The sequence below is a fragment of the Salvia hispanica genome, unplaced genomic scaffold, assembly GCF_023119035.1.
Source record: "Salvia hispanica cultivar TCC Black 2014 unplaced genomic scaffold, UniMelb_Shisp_WGS_1.0 HiC_scaffold_479, whole genome shotgun sequence".
NCBI lineage: Eukaryota > Viridiplantae > Streptophyta > Magnoliopsida > Lamiales > Lamiaceae > Salvia > Salvia hispanica.
Window position 1 is genome coordinate 136,608 of NW_025952222.1, and position 18,569 is coordinate 155,176.

An 18,569-nucleotide genomic window follows, 5' to 3' on the forward strand; every position below is an offset into this window, starting at 1 on the left:
TTATCTTGTATACTTTTTTCTTTCTTTTATTATTTACGTTCAACTAACAATGTTTAAAAAAATTCTTCAATATTCCTCTTACTCTACATTAAAATTGTATCATAAACTTTTAATTCTATTATTAGTGAACGAAATGACTTAAATTATGGTTTGACAAACCACTTTCACATCAAATTACACAGAGTGGGCACATCATATATCTCCATATTTCTTGCTCAAGTGTAGCAATTAATTAATTAGAGAAGATGATAAAAAAATCATGTGTTGAAGAGCGTAGAGATGTACCCTGGTGAAGAGGGCACTCAGCCAACACGTGCCAGCCCCCCATTGGCTGATCCCAACTGTAATGAAACAGCTACCCCCGTGAGAAAGATTAAATACTAACGGCAAGTGCTTTAGCCATCACTTTTCTCTCTCGAAATATCCATAAGTCAATTGTGTGTACATTTTATTACACTCTTTTCCCATCAACCCTTTCATTTTTCTTTAATTTTAGTCACATTTGACAGTAATAAGCTTTAAAAACTTTCATATATCAAGATACAGACACAAGTAGAAACTAAAGTGGCTCATAATCAGTAGCCTTTTCAGGTTTGTTTCTTCATCATTTCTCCTACATTTTACTTATAAATTTGGGATATGTACGATCATGTAACGTTTTTCTAGTGATCACTTTTGGTCGGAAAATGGGCAAGAAAGGCGGCGGCTGGTTTCGTCGGTGAAGAAGGTTTTCAAGCAGCCCCCCACAAAAGAATCCCCACAGAAAAAGGTTAGTTTGTTACTCTGTAAAGATAAAGTTCTTGGTGAGAAAAAAACAAAATTTTTGATGATCAATTAGTTTACTTTGATGAAATTTGTCTTAGCAACATCTTTATCCAAATTGAAAATATTTCCTCCACCTCATCCTCTTAATTACCACCAAATCCTCCATTTTAAGGACAATGCAAACAAGATAATCTTGATTTTAGTTTTAATGATATTATTGAAGATTTTTTGGTGTTTGAGATAAAAATTGGTGACCACTTTAAGATCTAGTAGTTATTTAGATATACGGTCCCAAATGAAGAGAAAGGTCAAAACAACCTCAATTCATATGTTACTTTCTCTCCAACCAAGCGACATCACCATCATAGCCCAAGTGATCATCATGTGCTCCACAACCTCACTATCTATGCTTTTCTTTTCTTGATTTATCTTTGATAAAGTTGTTGATCTTTGTTGCATTTATGTTGAGATGGAAATGAAAACAACAATCGACATTAAATTAATTAAATAATTTGGCCTAACGAAGGCAGTGATCATGGAAATTTGTTGGAGTTTCTTGATGATTTTGATAATCTTGGTTTAGAAGGAAAGTGTGGAGAAATGGCATTATGAAGCTCCGGAGGTGGTGTCACTCGAGCATTTCCCAGCCGCGAGCTGCCCGATTTCACGAATGGGAGGGGGCATAGAGTCGTCGTCTTCCCCTATGGCTTGGGAAAGGATCCGAACCGTGCTATGGCTGTGGCGGGGTACTGCAGCCGCAGCCGCCAAAGTCATTAGGCTGTCCGGGTCGGCGCCAGTCTAAGGAGGAGAGGGCCCCGACACTCGTACAAGCCCACTACAGAGGATATCTGGTTAGTGAAGTTGTGTTTGAATTGTAGGGGGCATGTGATATGATGCCGGTGACGAGATTTTTGGTGTCGATTTTTAGGCAAGGCGGGCCTTGCGCGCCCTCAAGGGCTGGTGAGGCTCCCGGCGCTCGTTGGGGTCCAACGTGCGGAAGCAGGCGCACATGACCGCCTGCGGTGCATGCAGGCGCTTGTTCGCGTGCAGGCACGCGTGCGCTCGAGGCTCCAGCTTCAGAGCAAGCTGGAGGAGGAGAGGGAAAAAAGATCAAAAGTCAAATGAACAAGTTTGAGAGTGAGCAATGGGATAGGACCATGAGTAGAATGAGAGATAGCCCTAGAAGAAAATTGCACTTTGAAGTCAAAAGAGAGAGAGCTGTAACCTACAATCAGGTTTGAAAAACTCCCCTTTGTTCTATATTAAATGACTCATTTTATTTATACTCTTTCAATAAATAGTAACACTCATATTCAAATAAATTTTCATCCACATAAAATCGATACAGAAATTAAATAAAATATTTTATGGTGAACAAGTGAGTAATATGGATTTTAATATGCATTGTGATTAACGTCAGCAACAAATGGTGTCACGATGGGGTTGGAATTGGGCCGATGGATGGATGGATGACGACTCCATCGAAATGGGCAATCCCAAACACAACGACCGGCCATGGACAACGTCCCAAGCTACATGGCCCCGACACAATCTGCTAAAAAAGGTACGGACTCAAGGCCCAACTAAACAACCGGCCCGCTAGGAATACGTGGAACTATTCTACTAAGAGAGTCGGTGGATACGACTCTCGAGTTCGGGTGGAGGGACACCTTATCAGCCTCAGAGAAGCCCGAACCCTAAAGATGGTAAGTGCTTGTGCAGCCCGGAATCTAGCACTGAGGGCAAGTCTTTTCATCAGGTTGGAGACATACTTCCGGCTCTATTATTTATATTAATATAACTACTGTTGATTTGTGACCAAGCCTGTATAACTTATGAAAAAAACGTTCTTCATTAAATATTTTGTCATCGGTTAGAGCATATATGTACAAGAAAAAAGTATAGTAGTAAATATTTGTTATGATTAATTTATTTTCTAGCTTAATGTATTACTATAACATATAGACTAATAAACACCAAATTATACTATTGTGTTTTCAACTCTTTTTTTATACTCTTATATTTTATTCTGTATTTCTTAATTTATTATAAATAAATTATTACACTAGTACATTAGTAGTACTTTCTTTACTATTGTATCTAAACAAAATACATAAATTTTACACTCTGCACAAAAGATATTCACCACTTTAATAGAAAGATATAGTAACATGAATCTACTATACATATACTTTTGATTTTATATTTTCCCACCCAATTGGACTTTAATAAATCTTCTATACATTTGCTTTTTTCTAACACAGTTAAGACTTAAATAAAGCTACCAAAACAATCCATTTAAGATATTTTCCCGAGCAAGATGTTGCGTCGAATATTTGTCACTTGTTACTTTTAACTTTGCACTAACTACATTAAGCTTTTTGATAATGCTGTCATGTCCAAAATTAGAGTGAGAATCAATATGTTCACTTACAATTAAATCTCATTATAATTCTGATTTAATTCAATCATCTTATTAATTTTGGCTGATGTCAAAATAAGACTTTTGGTCAGAGATTCTGGAAATGAAACTCCACAATCAGAGAAATTTGAAATATAAGAAGCAAAAATAAATGAAAATTGAAAAACATAGATTTTTCATCCATTTCAGTTCTCTTTTAATCAAACAACAGTGAATGAATTTAGAAGAGCAAAAGGGGGACAAAAATATGTAAATCGAAATAAATTAGGTGTTCCTTCAGATAATTTCGAAAATTGATATCAATCACAAGATATTCAGTATTAGCATGGTTTATCATACATCACCAGGAACACCAAAGAAAGGGGATGAAAGAAATCCCGGGGAAAAAAAAAAGGGAAGGAAAAAGAGGGATTGGAAAAGCTCAGATATATATTTGAGAAAAAATTATATTCCCTGACCTTACACAAAGAAAGGTCTCATAATGAGCTGGGATTAATCAATCTTATCATCACCGCAAAACACCAAATCACCCTTCTCAAAAAACAAAATCGTAATTATTCACAAATTCGTTCAATTTGATGATGCTATGAAATGCAGAATGTGATGTCGAGGTTTAAACAACTGCTCGAATTAGGGTTCCGAATTTGCAATGTTAAGAAATGGGCTTCCCATTTTCGGCCCGGCTCTTAAGCTATGTTTTTTGGGGCCCCATATTCACTTTGGGCCATCATCTAATATCAGTTCGCCAAGACAAAATTTATCCCTTCCGTTGGAGTCTTGGAGATAGTAAAAAAATTACTTTGATTCTTTTTCGATTTTAAGCTCAGACTGAAATTTCAAATTTGTGTAGACAAGATCGATTACTTAATTGACTTCAACCATATAAACAAAGTAATGTTGGTGGAGACTGGAGTATTAATATCTAAGGTTCGAGTCTACTGTTATGCTATTTTTAAATTAAAATTCACTTGCCTATAAAGAAGAAAAAGGATGACCTTCATACGATTTTTAAAATTTCTAATATTAATTTATCTATAAAAACGAAAAATTTTGCAAGTTAATATAAATAGATACGTGAATTGGGGTGAGTTATAATGCTAACTTTTCTTAAATTGTTAACTTACTAACTCATCAACGCAATGTATAAAAAATGTCATCACGATGCATTGAATGTCAACAATAATGTCAATACAATATATTGAAATGTAAAAAAATTATGTGTTGACATTTTAATATCACCCATTTAACATTTTAATACATGCATTGATGAGTTAGCAAAATTAGCAACCAATGAGTTAACAAAATTAACAACTTAAGAAAGTTAGTAATTGATCACACCTCTACTGAATTATTTACACATAACTATTAATACAATATCTTTGTCCATTAATAATAATGGTAATAGACAACATAAGTTCTAAAACAAATTTAATAAAATACTCATTATGATCATTATTAGTAAATGTTTCATTTGGATACATCGCTAGCTGAAATATGTACAATATGATAGAAGATGAGTAAAAAATGTAGTGAAATATAGTACTCCATGAGATATTAATACTGAACAATATGAATATATAAATTAATAAATGTTTACAACAGATGAAAATGAGTGAAATATTATTAGTACTATAAATTTAGATACATACGATAAACAGAAGACTAGGAGAGAGGGTGTCAAAAGGTGATGGGCTAAACTACTACTCCTAGTAAATTATTTGGCAATCAACACAAAGTCTAAAATAGGACAAAATGAAGTGAAAAAGATGTTGATGTGCCATTAATAGCGTCGACAGCATGTGAATGCCGACATTACTTGACACGTGTCTAACATTAAACCTGTACGACGTCGTTTCATCGCCTTCTCACCCACAGCTATTTTTTCGCGGTTTTCATCAGATCCTAAGCTACTTTCCCTCAACATTTCCCTTCACATTCACTTCATCACTCTTCACACTTGCATATTCCTTGCTTCTTCACTCGGCTCATTCTTTCTCACCTCCCATGGAGGCGATGCACATCACTCCTCGAGATATCTCGCCGCAAAATTGGTTCACAACAGTGGCATCAACTGTTTTAGGCAGCTGGGATTTGCTTCATTTTCGTCCGGGAAGAGAAAAGATCGTTCCTTTTGTATCAGAGCGAGATCCAATAAGGAAGAGGGTGAGTTTGTGAGAAGGGGCAGCGGGAATGCCAAGAATCAGGAGACGAAGGAGGGAGTTTTGGTGGGAGATGAGAGTGATGAGATTGGCTCTGTTGTTGGCTTTCGCTTCATTCATAATTCTGGTAACCGTTCTTGTTTTTTCATTGCTGCGTTACACAGTTATACTTCGTGTGTTTGTTTTTTTTGAATTTTGCATAATTGTGTTAGATTTTGTAGAAGAGTATGTAGCTATCTGTATGGTTATGATTTGATATATTGTTCCTTATGTCCTCACTCTTACAAATGTCACTGTAGTTTTCTGTCTAATGTTGATGTAATGACTGTAATCTCTCTATCTGTGCTGCTGGGGTTGTGCATAATATAGTGTATTTGCATTAGTGAATTTAGTTATGATAGAGCAATGAGTCATATAGTTGTTAAGATTAGAGGAAAAGTTGAGGGCTTTCTCAAGTTTTCGTTGATGGACTACAATTAGGTGCACATGGGCGAGAAAAGCTCCTGTTTAGTGGACCGAGAGCTCGTTCCGGGATATTATGGTTCTGTTTTAATATAAAATGAGTCAAATGTTATGATTACAGTTTCATGTTTCTCAAAAACAGAAAAAAGAGTGATTCCGTAAGCTTGGATATATGTATCGTTCTGCTTTTGGCTTTCCAGTGGAAAAAAGATTACAGTTTATGTTGTAGTATTTGGATGCTTGCTGTTGATTCACCTTGATAAAGCATTGTTCCTGAGTGTTTCCCAAGAACTATGATATGTTGCGGTGATGTTTGATATATTCACTTACTGTGAACGATGATCAAGAAGATAATGGACGATCTTACTCCATTTTGTCTCTTCTCTAGATAGTAGTATGAACTTATTTTGTCATTATGAAGATTGTGAGATATAGTGATTTTTGTTGCTGTTATATGAGTTATGGTTATTTGTTTTAGAAAATTTGTTGTGTTGGGGTATTTTGGATGAAACTTTTAGGTGAAATATTACAGTAGTTCAAGTACTATCTGACTATAATTATGTCTAATTTCAGAAGCAGCGATGACAGAGTCTCGGAAACTCAAGAAGATGAAGCAGAGAATCTGTCTGAAGAAACCAAAAGTAGTGATACAACTTCCCCCCGCACAACCTACAATGTGGTTTTTGTAACTTCTGAAGCAGCCCCTTATTCGAAAACCGGAGGCTTGGGAGATGTCTGTGGCTCCTTACCAATAGCATTGGCTGCACGAGGTCACCGTGTAATGGTTGTATCACCAAGATATATGGATGGAGGTTTATCAGATCAAAAATTTGCCAATGCCGTTGATACTGAAAGGCCGACCAAGATCCATTGCTTTGGTGGTGTACAGGAGGTTGGATTATTCCATGAATACAGGGCTGGAGTTGATTGGGTAAGAAGATCCATCTACATTTATCGAGTCATATGTATAGATAACCGAGTAAAATGTCCTTTTTCCTTTAATTGTGGAATAGTAGAAAGTTACATCTACTTGTTTTGTTATATTTTTTCATATTTAGGTCTTTGTAGACCACCCCTCATACCACCGACCTGGAACTCCATATGGCGATGGTTTTGGTGCGTTTGGTGATAATCAGGTAAATGGTTGATCGTACAGAATCGACATATATATTATATATATTAATGATATAGATATGTACTCAAAGTAATTGATGAATCTTTGCAAGTTATTATGATCAGTCACTTTTTTGATAATTTATAACCTTTTTTGTGAACAGTTCCGGTTCACTTTACTTTGTCACGCAGCTTGTGAAGCTCCTTAGTGCTGCCGCTGGGAGGTTACACATATGGAGATAAATGTCTATTTATAGCAAACGACTGGCATGCCGGCCTAGTTCCTGTGTACGTGACTTTACAATTTACATCTCTCTTTTGTGAACGATTCCCGGTTCTTTATTAATGTCTTATATATATTTTAGGCCGTATATGTGTTCCTGCAATGATTTTTCTTTTACAATATGTTTAGCACCCATATAAACTCACAAACCATTAGATCAATGATGTAAATAGTGATTTCCGTTTGTTCAATGATTTTAGGCTCTTAGCCGCAAAATATCGTCCACACGGTGTATACAAGGATGCGCGGAGTATAATTGTGATACATAATCTAGCACATCAGGTGAGTTCTGTTTCATTTCAGTTTAGTAGGCTCTAATGCATTTTTACTTTCTAGTTCTTTTCGCATACTGTAGAATTTGATTTGCTGAAGAACTGTGGTAATGTGTAAATGACTTTGATTATCATAGTGAAGTAGTAACGACACACAAACTATTCCGTTGTACAGGGTGTGGAACCAGCAGTCACGTATAAGAATTTCGGATTGCCTCCTGGGTGGTACAAGGCGTTGGAATGGGTGTTCCCAACTTGGGCGAGGACACATGCTCTCGACCCTGGTGAAGCAGTCAATGTTCTGAAATCTGCTATAGTCACTGCTGACAGATAGTGACAGTAAGCCAGGTAATATTATGATACAAATCATGTGATATCGATCATATTGGGATGGGTAAGGCTCAGTAGGCTATGGAGTTACAAGACAGTGGTATCAGTTTTCTTGGTCACATTGACCCTAAACCAAGTCCTCAACTTTCCGCCTTCCTGTTTTCTGGTAATTATCACATTTTATTACTCTCTTTTGTTTTTCCATGTAGGGTTACTCCTGGGAAATAACCACCCCGAGGTGGATATGGGTTGCAAGAGCTGTTAAGCAGTCGGAAATCAGTTTTGACAGGTATGTTGTGTCGATGATAATGACATGTCTGCATCAACAAATCAAGTCAGTTCTGCTCATAATAACATGCGACCTGCAGGAATCACAAACGGGTTGATACCAATGAATGGAATCCATCTATTGATCCACATCTTCCTTCTTTCTACTCGATTGATGACCTCTCTGGAAAGGTTATGATGCTCCAAAATTTTAATATTATTTCGACATCAATGTATGCCTAGTGACATGCTAGCTTAACTATCTGCTGCTGTTCATTCCAGGTTGAGTGTAAGGCTGCGCTACAAGCAGAACTGGTCTTCCAATCCGACCCGATGTTCCTCTGGTGAGAATATAGTTCTCCCATGATTTAGTTAATACTAGGGTTACTTAAGCCTAAGTTTTCTCAAAGTTTGATGTCTCCACAGATTGGGTTTATCGGGAGACTCGACTACCAGAAAGGTGTGACATTCTTCTTTCAGCTGCCCCAGATCTTATGCACGATGATGTCCAACTTGTAAGACTGCTACTTCCTTGTTCGGTTGATATATCTGCAAATCGCTGTACGTGATAAGTTACTAAACTCTAGCTTGTTTATACTATAGGTAATGCTCGGATCCGGAGAAAACAATAGAAGACTGGATGAGGCAACTTGAATCCACTTATAAGGACAAGTATCGGGGTGGGTTGGGTTCAACGTCCCGATCTCCATAGGATTACAGCAGGGTAATTTGATGTTTAATCTAACTGATTGCCCTATGTGAGTAATTGTTTGTTGATATGAGTAGAGCTTTTGCAGCTGTGACATACTTGTGATGCCTTCAAGATTCGAGCCATGTGGGCTGAACCAGTTGTATGCAATGAGATATGGCACTGTTCCCGTTGTCCACTGCACCGGGGGACTTAGAGTGAGATCACCCACTGCGGTCTACGAGCGTTTTTTCTTCAGTTTATCGAATAAAGTGATTTGACACCTCACCTTTCTATTCATCAGGACACGGTTCAAACTTTTGATCCATATGCGAATGAAGGCACTGGTGAAGGTACCGGGTACGTGTCATTTCCATCGACATTTTCCGACTCAAACCATTTCAATTGCAAGATCTTTGTATGTCCTTAACTTGTGAAAATTCTTGGGCTTTGTCATAGGTGGGCATTTTCTCCTCTAACAAAAGAAAGTTTATTGACTGTAAGTTCTATCTCATGATCATACATGAACGGTCGCCCTGATATCGTATGATTTCTCATCTGTCATTTCGTCTCTACAGACCCTACGGATAGCAGTTTCGACGTCATAGAGCACAAAGTTTCGTGGGAGGGACTAATGAAGCGTGGGATGGAGAAGAACATGTCGTGGGACAACGCTGCAGTTCAGTACGAGCAAGTCTTCGGCTGGGCCTTCATCGATCCTCCTTATGCTGGCTGACTCTGCAGGAACACAAAAACGCAGCTTGCAGGCGGTAAAACTTGCACATTTTTGCTACACTACGCAATAAAAAAATGGGGATTTCGTTCTGATTCTGCTCAAAATTCTTTTGCTATTACGTCTGAGGATGGTCACACCATACATATAAAACATAGCAAATGTAGGAGCTCTCTAGCTCGTTCTTTCGAGTGTTGCGTCTCAATGTCAAACTTCCGACACGTGCTTGTGTTTGTGCTCGATAAGCTTAGTTCTGCTTGAAGCTAAGTCTCTAGAGATGGAAGATGTTGATGAAACAATGGATTGTCAATAGCAGGTGGTAATGTGATGAGAAGTATAACAAAGATAACTATTTACAAACCCTCACAATATACTCATTATTCAACAATATTTTGGGATGGTTTTTGTTCTTCTGATTTGAAATTTCTTGTTATGGTTACAAATCAAATTTTAGAGGAGGTGGTTTTGTTGTTTAGTTCAGCTAGATATTGAATAATGGGCATAGATTGGCAAGCATTAAATTAAAATTATTTAATAAATATTGAAAAAACTGATGATTTGGTGATTTGGGTTTTTGTTAACGCTTTGATTGATTTTAGACATAATTGGATCATATGAATGTTTTACTAATAAGTGAATTTGTTCAATATTTGTTGCGATAACTTCACTAAATCTATTAAGTTCTATTTTTGAAGACCAAATGTATTAGGCCTAGCCTTGTGACGCGTGATTAGATTGCACTAATTGGGATTACAACAATCAGACGTCCCAAAAATCAAAATTTTGTTGCAATTTTGCTATTTTATAAGTTTGAGTAAATATGATTTCATTAACATTATGCCAAAAAAAGAAAGATTATTAGGAAAGAGAGTGTAATGAAGATAAATAAATAAAGAAATAAATGTTGAATCTGTTTTTGGCCGGTGGAAAAGGAGTTGTCCATTTTGTACTTTTCCGACGGCTAAGCCACCTCCTCCAAACCCTCAATTCTCCCTCAATTTCAATTCTTCCTCCGCAATTTCCCCCAATTTCGACCAGACTTGGATCTGGATTCCTTCCTTCTGTAAATATTTAGAAAGAAGAATTCGGAGAAAGGGTACAAGGGTTTTGATCTCGTTTGTTCTCGAATTCCCTTTTCCGGAGCTATGAATTCCGATCCAGCTCTGATCTACTATTGCTGCATTGCGAAAGGGACCTCCATATTAGCGAATTCAACTCCAAGGATGCCGAGCTCGGCGCGATCGCGGTGAAATGCCTCGAGAAAACGCCCAAGCTCCACGCCACCTTCAGCCACACCGTCCGTTCGAGACCTACGCCTTCATGATCGACGATCCTTCGCCTATTTCTGGTCTACGACGATAAATTGGAGAAATCTGAGGGTTTGGCGTTTCTGGGGAGCGTGAAGGATGCGTTCGTTAAGGATTTCAATGGTGTTAGCAAGTTGGAGAGGCTGAGTTCCCATTGCTTCCAGGGCGAATTCAGCCCTGTTTTCCGGCAGCTGATTGGCCCGGCGTTGTATCACATGGATGGAATTGAGTCCCCAAAAGGGCAGAGAATGGGGGAAAATGGGAGCTTTCAATACGGGTCGGGTCCAATTCGCGGAAGGAGCAGGCTCAGTGTGGAAAATGGGTCGAGCAAGATGAAGAAGAATGCATTGCTTGAGGAATTCAAGATGGATGGGAGAAGAAATGGGGAGAGAGAGGTTGATGACAGCAGTGGCAACGCCACCCCCTTTGTCCGAGCCCGGGTTCAGTTCGACCTCGCATAAGAACAGAGGGCTCTATTCTGGGGAACTGAATTGCCAGCAAAAGGCTAAGAAGGTTTGGAAGAAGCAAGTTTGGGTGATTCTTTCGCTCGATTTGATCGCTTGTGCAATCTTGTTTGTTGTATGGCTGTGGGTTTGCAGGGGCCTGAAATGCATGGAGAGCTGAAATAGCTTTGGTTTGATTACATTTGGGTGATTTCTTATACTTGGTGATATATAATATGTTGGTTGAGTTTCTTTGTTGAAATGAAAAGCATCCATTTCCTGTTATAATGCAGGACTGGTATCCCTTGTGTATTTGATGTGATTATTGTGCTTCAAACTTGTGTATACAAACTCGTTTTAATAGGATTCCCAGCCTGTTTATGGAGGTTTTTGATGATGGAGTGGATTGAACGCCTGGTAAGTTGCTGGGCTCTATTGCTTTGTCAGTGGTGGGGCGAATCTTGGCCTTGTGTTTGATCTGCTGCGTTGTTTTGCTCGGTTTGGTTGTGGCTGTCAGATGAAACACCAACTGAGTTGCAGGATCTGAATTGTATTTGTGCTTTTTGAGTCTTGTATAAATCGAGTTTTCTTCTTGTTGGTTGTTGTCACGCAATATGTTTTTGGATCCCGTGTTCCTGTTTCTGGTTCGCGTTGATCTTGTTTCTGTATCGCATCACAACTTTCAAGTATAAACGCGACTGGTAATTTGTCATTGCTTGATCTTTTTGGATCCTCTGTTTCTCACCTGTGCCGTTTTGTTCAGCAATTGTAACTTATTTTGGAGAGGGAGTGTTTGAGCTTTTCAAGTTCATTGAATCGAGCTTTACAATCTTTACTGGGAACAAAATAAACCGAGTAGAAACTTGGGAACAGAATCGAGAAACGACAAAACAACAAACGAAACGTCCAAAGTAAATCTAGATTTAAACTGGAATTGGAATGCAAAAGGGCATAGCTGTAACAGTTTATCACGACGTACAGAAAATTTTTACCAAATCGAGTTTAACCAGCTATATGTCACCGTCGGTCGAAGTTTCTCCTACTCTCTATACTCATAAGTTACAGCCACTATACAGCACAATAATACAGTAATAATAATTAAACAAAACTAAAACTTGGACAATAAATTGTACTCCAGAGATTGCACAGATGCAGGGCAATGGGCATTAAAATCAACCGCATGGAGTGAGCTTCTTATTGCCTGCTGCGAGGGTTGTGTCCTTCCAGTCATCCCACGCCCTAGCCTTATCTTGGGCAGCATCATCATCCTCGTCATCATCATCCTCGCTTGGCCTCTGTAGCAGCTTGTTATCCGTGTGCCATGACGTGTTAGCTTCTTCAATGATCTTCTTGGTATCTTCTTGCCACTTATTCATAATCTCCATCTCCTTCAACCCAGCTTCCTCTATGCTCATGGTTGGTAATCTGGCAATTAAATAAATTTCAGAGACCTTCAAGCAATCACAGCAGATTTTTCATCCTTTTGCTTGTCAGTTCAGTTTTATGATTTACTAAAGTACCTGTAGTGAGGCTGGAAAACTTTAGCTGCGATTCTCTCCTTTCACTTGTTGGGTTTTTGGCCACAAGGCTTGCAGGTCCAAATAGCATTGGCTGATGTTTGTGTTCATGAGCCTGTGAAACTGCCGCTCTACCCTCTATCACATCTTGAGCAAAAGTAGCACATGTGATTGGAGTTGCAGGTTTTGTAAATCGAGACCTTGTTGCTGCATCACGATGCCAGGCTTCTGCTCTTTCAGCACGTTCATCGAGAATGGACTGTGCAAGCTCATTATTCCCTTCCTGCGGAAGATGTAACCACAAAAGATAAGTTGCATTCAAATGTTGCATATGCTACACAACTCATAGTATACACTAAGCTGCATGTCACGTTTAAATATTTGGTGAAGTGATTGAGCTGACTAAATAGGCATAATTCAATAACCTATTGCATGGAACATGTGTATGTATATATGTCGCAACACACTATTCCAGCATTCCTGAGATCTAAATAATAACCACAATTTCTCAAATCTAAAGTAGCTCCACTTCACAAGTTGATACCTTTGACTGTCTTTCCCTAACAGCAAGGAGCATCTCTTCCTCTTGCTTCAACATTTCCAGTAGATCAAATGCCTGTGATATACAAATACCTGGTTATTAACACAGGTGTAAATGGGGAAATTTAAGTCCACACACAGAACTGGTGTATACTCAAGATGCTGGAATTCCAGACTAACCTTACAGAGTGCCAAGGAGATGGTGGTCAGCCATGCCTGAGGAGAATATCACTATATCAGGAAATTAGATAATTGAAACAGAATAAAGGTAAAAGCAGAGACCGGAAATACATCAATAATGCCTACAACCCTTGATATTTAGCATCCCTAACATTATTTAATTAGAACTTTGTACTTCACCAAAAATAATGCAGAACTCATGAGATAACTGACCTCCCTCCCCTCCTCCCCATCATCATCATCAAAATCCTCTTCCTCGGACACAACAGGAGTAGATAACGCAGATGCCCTAGTTGAACGCCCACGCCGTTCCTTCCGCTCCCTTATTTCAATCAATTTTGACTCAGCAGCTTTCTGACGTTTGAAACGTGCAATCTGAGTGCCAAATACAGTTAGATACACCACACTACTGCTAGAGACATTTCCAAAAGGCATTTTGTTAAAACAAGAAAACAGTAGTAGAAAATAAAAAAATACTCCAGCTATAAAATAATGAATCATAGACAGTAAAGGGCAACATAGATAATATCTAAACCTACCTTTTGGGCTCTCCTATCAGCAAATGTTTACCAGTAGCTTGCGCAAGTGATTCTAGTTCTTCTTTTGGTACAAGTTCCATTGCCTCACAAAAGAAAAAAATTCCTGATAGCAATGGAAAGCCAAATCCAACATCATTACAACATGAATAACTTCACCAAGCCTATAATTAGACAGAACAAAAACCAGAAACACAGCACATAAAAGATCATTTGTTGTAATCCCACAAGAAATGAGTACCTTCAGCTTGGCCTGTGAAACATTTAGAATTTCAATCCTATCTTCCTCAGAAATTTTCTCAGTTAGCTCCCAAGATAATATGGAACCTGTATGAAAAAAATCACCAATTAGTACTATATTTTCCTCGACAAACCTAACCCAACAGAACAAAGATTCAAGCATTCTATAGCGGAGCAAACTATAGAGCAAACATAAAGTAATGATTTTTATAAATTTAGCTTTCTAAATATCTACTGAAAACTGCTTTACAACAATTGCAATCAGTCTTTCGAGGTGAAACAAATTAAACAAGAGATTACCATTACAGAAATAGACTATACTACCGCATACAATCCATGCTTTCAGGTAGTTACCAACCATAATATGATTCTGACATTTTGGGCATCAATTAACAATACAATTAGCAAAATCACTAATCAAATACCACTTACGAGAATATATTTGAGGTTTGCGGTACTGATATCATCTTTCGTCTCATTAAGCGAAAACAACCCTAATTTCCCAATCATTTCCTCGCATTTCCTCAACAATTCGCAGCCTTTCTTCACCGTATCCTAATCACAGGATTTGACACAATAAGCTCATCTAGCTCGAGATCCAAAGATGTGAATTAATCATACAGAAACACCAATTCCACGGAAACCTGATCGACGGAAGAATCGGAGGCGGCTTGGTGGATTTTCCGAGCCTGCTCGAAAATACGGGGAAGAGACAATTCGTCCATGTTTAATTCCCCCATACCTGCACAATTTGAAAACCCTAGAAATTGAAATTGAGCTAAATCAAAAAATCTAGAAGGCGCTTACGGAAATGGTTGTTCAGAGCAACTGAAATAGTAATCCTTCACCACCGGCGTATGTTAGCATCTAGCGACGAGGTAATTCTAGAAACTATAAGTTGAGTATGATTTTAATTCTTTTTGTAAATGCCCACTAAGCCAGGCCCAATAGTATTTCTATTTTCTCAAATGTTTAGCTACACATTTATTCTAGTGACGACTCGAATTTACGTTTTACCGGACTGAGCTGCAATTCATCGTTCTAATAATTATACTTTTACCTAACATGTGAATGTAACGCACAAAACACACACAAAAGCAGACCTGAATTTTCCCTCGTGTAGCCGCCTCTTTGCAACGCAGCTCACGGGCGTCTCGTGTCGATGGACGGGTTTGTAACACCGTGTTGCTGATGCCCTGCTTGTCCATAAAAGCAGGCCCAATTGTGTTTCTGCTTAGACCATTTATTCTGATCAAAAGACCCATTTCCCTTGGCCCATTTGAGGCCCATTTTAAACTTTTTATTTTGAGGGGATCTATTTTAAATGGCTTTGAATGGTATATTTGAATGGCTTTGATGCATGTGAACATAAACAAATTATAGGATAAGAAAGCCTTTGAGAATCTTTAATTAAGGACTCTCTTAAGCTAAATTTATTACCTTTCGGATAAATGTGAAGCGAGACTCTATTCTGGACGGACTAAAATGAAAAACGGGACTCCTATTTATAAGTACGGAGGGAGTAATTTTTAAAATGGCATATGAACACATTGAACTACACTTTATTGTAATTTTTAAAATGGCATATGAACACATTGAACTACACTTTATTTTATGCATGGGTTTTGCTGTAAAAGCAATGTAATGGTGGGATCCCAACTTTGTCAGCCAAACCCAGATTCCAAGGGCAGATCTTGCATTAAATTAATAATTATTTCCCTTAAGTTTACTGATTCCAAATTATTAAATATTCAATGGGCCAATAATATTCTAGATTTGTATAATCAAAAGGGGACACTTCAAAAGGCTGTAATCAAAAGTTTCACAATCACATAACACACTTTATTTCTTTAAAAGAATAATGCTTTGAAATCTTGGTTCGAAAATAAATTTTAGTATGTCGCATTTGGTCCAATGATATCGACTTGAGAGTTGCCTCCACAAATAACAACTCTGACCATTAATAAAATGTATATAAAAAATCAATTAATATGTATATTCATAGTATATTTCACTAAATACAACATGAAACAGTTTCATGGGTGACCTACTATTGGGCTTGGTCTTCTCTCTCTCATCATCATAATGATATTGGATATGATCAACATATCTTGATTTTGGTCTTCATCAAAATTAAATGCACCTAACAAATCTCAACATCGATGGGGCAGAGCTCAACCTCTAAATGTCTAGGGCACATGGTCAGTTATGTGATTGTGGTACCAAAAATTGACCTCCAAATTTTTTAACATTTTTTTTACTAGTAATGTATAATGAATCATGAAACTCATTTTATTAGTCGTTTGAGATGGATGAAAATGAGGACGAATGCTTGAATGACTATTTTAGCACGATGGTGACGTAAGTTATTTTGATGCAACGCCAAGATTCACACCCCAGAACGAAATTTTTAGATCTGCAAATGTGATTGTAGACTACTAATTAAATGAACACAAACCTCTTCAACCGATAGATTGAAAATTAAGTCACTTTATTTTTTGTACTTGTGAATTATAAAGATAGATGTTTGTAAATGAAAAATAGTAAATAGTTGTATAAGTATCAAACATTGTGTATTAACACAAATAGTAAGTGCTAGAAAAACAAGGGCAAATATAAAAATAGACATGAAGTTTCATCAAACTGTAGTTTGTCACATAACTTTAAAAATCAGCCAAAAAATTATGAAGTTTAGATTTATTCTCAATTATCTCACGACAAAATTAAAATCAAGCATGTATAGTATATTTTTCACATTTTGCCACCAAACAATGTTCCCTTTTCATGATAAGTCTATATTGTCTAATTTATCAGTCTTCATGATAAGTCTATATTGTCTAATTTATCTGTAGCGTGTACGTATAATTTTTCGTTTTCGAATCATATACAATTTCACCAAAAAATTATCATGAGAATCAAATTCAAACTTCACTGTATCTCGGTTGATTTTCAAAATTGTGAGACAATCCAAAATTTGGCCAAAACTATTTTTTAATTTTTTTTTTTTCAATTTAACCAAAAAAACAAACATATAAGGTGAATTGAATAATACAAACTCCAATAATTAATAGAGGAAAGTTAAGGTTATTTTAGCAAAGTGTAGTGGTCCATGCTCTTGAAACTGATGTTGGTGGTCAATCTCAATCAAATTTACATCTATAGAAAATTGTGTAACCTAATCAAGTTGGAATGTTCAATTTTGATCCAAGCTCGAAGTAGAGAATAATCATAGCAATGATGAGAAAATATTCTTTGGGATCACAGATTTCATTTTCACATATGTATTGGTTTATGTATAATATATATGTGTATATATTTCCATGTTGTGGGGCTTGGAGAGAGAGAGATTGACAGCCAGGACAACCTGGAAAGATCACAGTACACATAAACTGTTTGATAAAATGCCAGAGAGATTTAGGATTGCTTTGTACCTCTGTTTTTTCGAGTGTCCGTGTTGACAAAGCTGCCAAGAATCTGGCCCATCTTGCTTCACACATTCAGAAGCATCAACTGGACCAAGATTAAGGAAATGTGAAGCGAAAAAGGTGTTCCTAAAAAGTGGGTTTTCATGGGCCAGCTCTGGAAATTAGAAAAGAGAGATATTATAATAGGCGTAGGTGAATAATCAGTGTGTTTTTTTCCCACTTATATTTCAGTTTGTTAGACACTTTTTAACAGAACTTCAGAGCTCACACGTGGAGAAAGCCATGATTTTTGAGGGTTCATCAAGGATTCAATTCTTCCCTTTTCTGTTTCTGCTGCTTGGTTTAGTTGAAAAGGGGAATTGAGGGTTCTTGCTCTTGCTTTAGCTGAGAGATGGCAGAGAAGAGTGTTTGATGAGCAATTGGCCTCAATTCTTGTAAGTAATTTCTAGCTGATGATGATTTACTCTTAGCTTTTCAAATTTTGTGTTTTAGTTGCTTTCTGTTAATTGTTTCTAGTGATGATTTTCTGGGGGAGTGTGATTGAGATTTAGGTATTGCAATATATTTGGCCTGTGATTTTTGAATTTTAGCTGATTTTGGTAATTCTTGTATGCTGATTGCAATACTTAATTGTCCAGATTTGGGCTGGTCTTATAATTGTTGGGTGATGGTCTGATGATGGATGAGAAGGGAATGTCAGGTTCCATCACCGTCGTATCCAAGGACAGGATCGATACGTTGTATCCGATGTTGTTTGGTGTTTCTTGTGCATTTTTTTGCTCTGAGGCTGCTGCCACAGCCTGAACTGTGTGATGACAAGTGGTCACTAGTTAGAACTAGAATGCTTGAAGGGAGTAGTCATCTCTTAGGATTACTCGTGTGGAGGG

General features: G+C 37.5%; 2 non-coding genes and 4 pseudogenes across 2 annotated transcripts; 3 read left to right on the forward strand and 3 right to left on the reverse strand.

The window, feature by feature from the left end:
* Window positions 1-686: 686 nt before the first annotated feature.
* On the forward strand, window positions 687-5,602 carry LOC125199369 (annotated as a pseudogene).
* On the reverse strand, window positions 3,457-3,538 carry LOC125199383. The gene has a single exon (XR_007172579.1). It is a non-coding gene; the product is annotated as a small nucleolar RNA snoR53Y (small nucleolar RNA).
* Window positions 3,601-3,703, reverse strand: LOC125199382. Its single transcript, XR_007172578.1, has one exon. It is a non-coding gene; the product is annotated as a small nucleolar RNA snoR69Y (small nucleolar RNA).
* Window positions 5,603-6,367: 765 nt separating the features above from the next.
* LOC125199370 lies at window positions 6,368-9,501 on the forward strand (annotated as a pseudogene).
* Window positions 9,502-10,639: 1,138 nt separating this feature from the next.
* Window positions 10,640-11,956, forward strand: LOC125199381 (annotated as a pseudogene).
* Window positions 11,957-12,196: 240 nt separating this feature from the next.
* LOC125199352 lies at window positions 12,197-15,058 on the reverse strand (annotated as a pseudogene).
* Window positions 15,059-18,569: the final 3,511 nt, after the last annotated feature.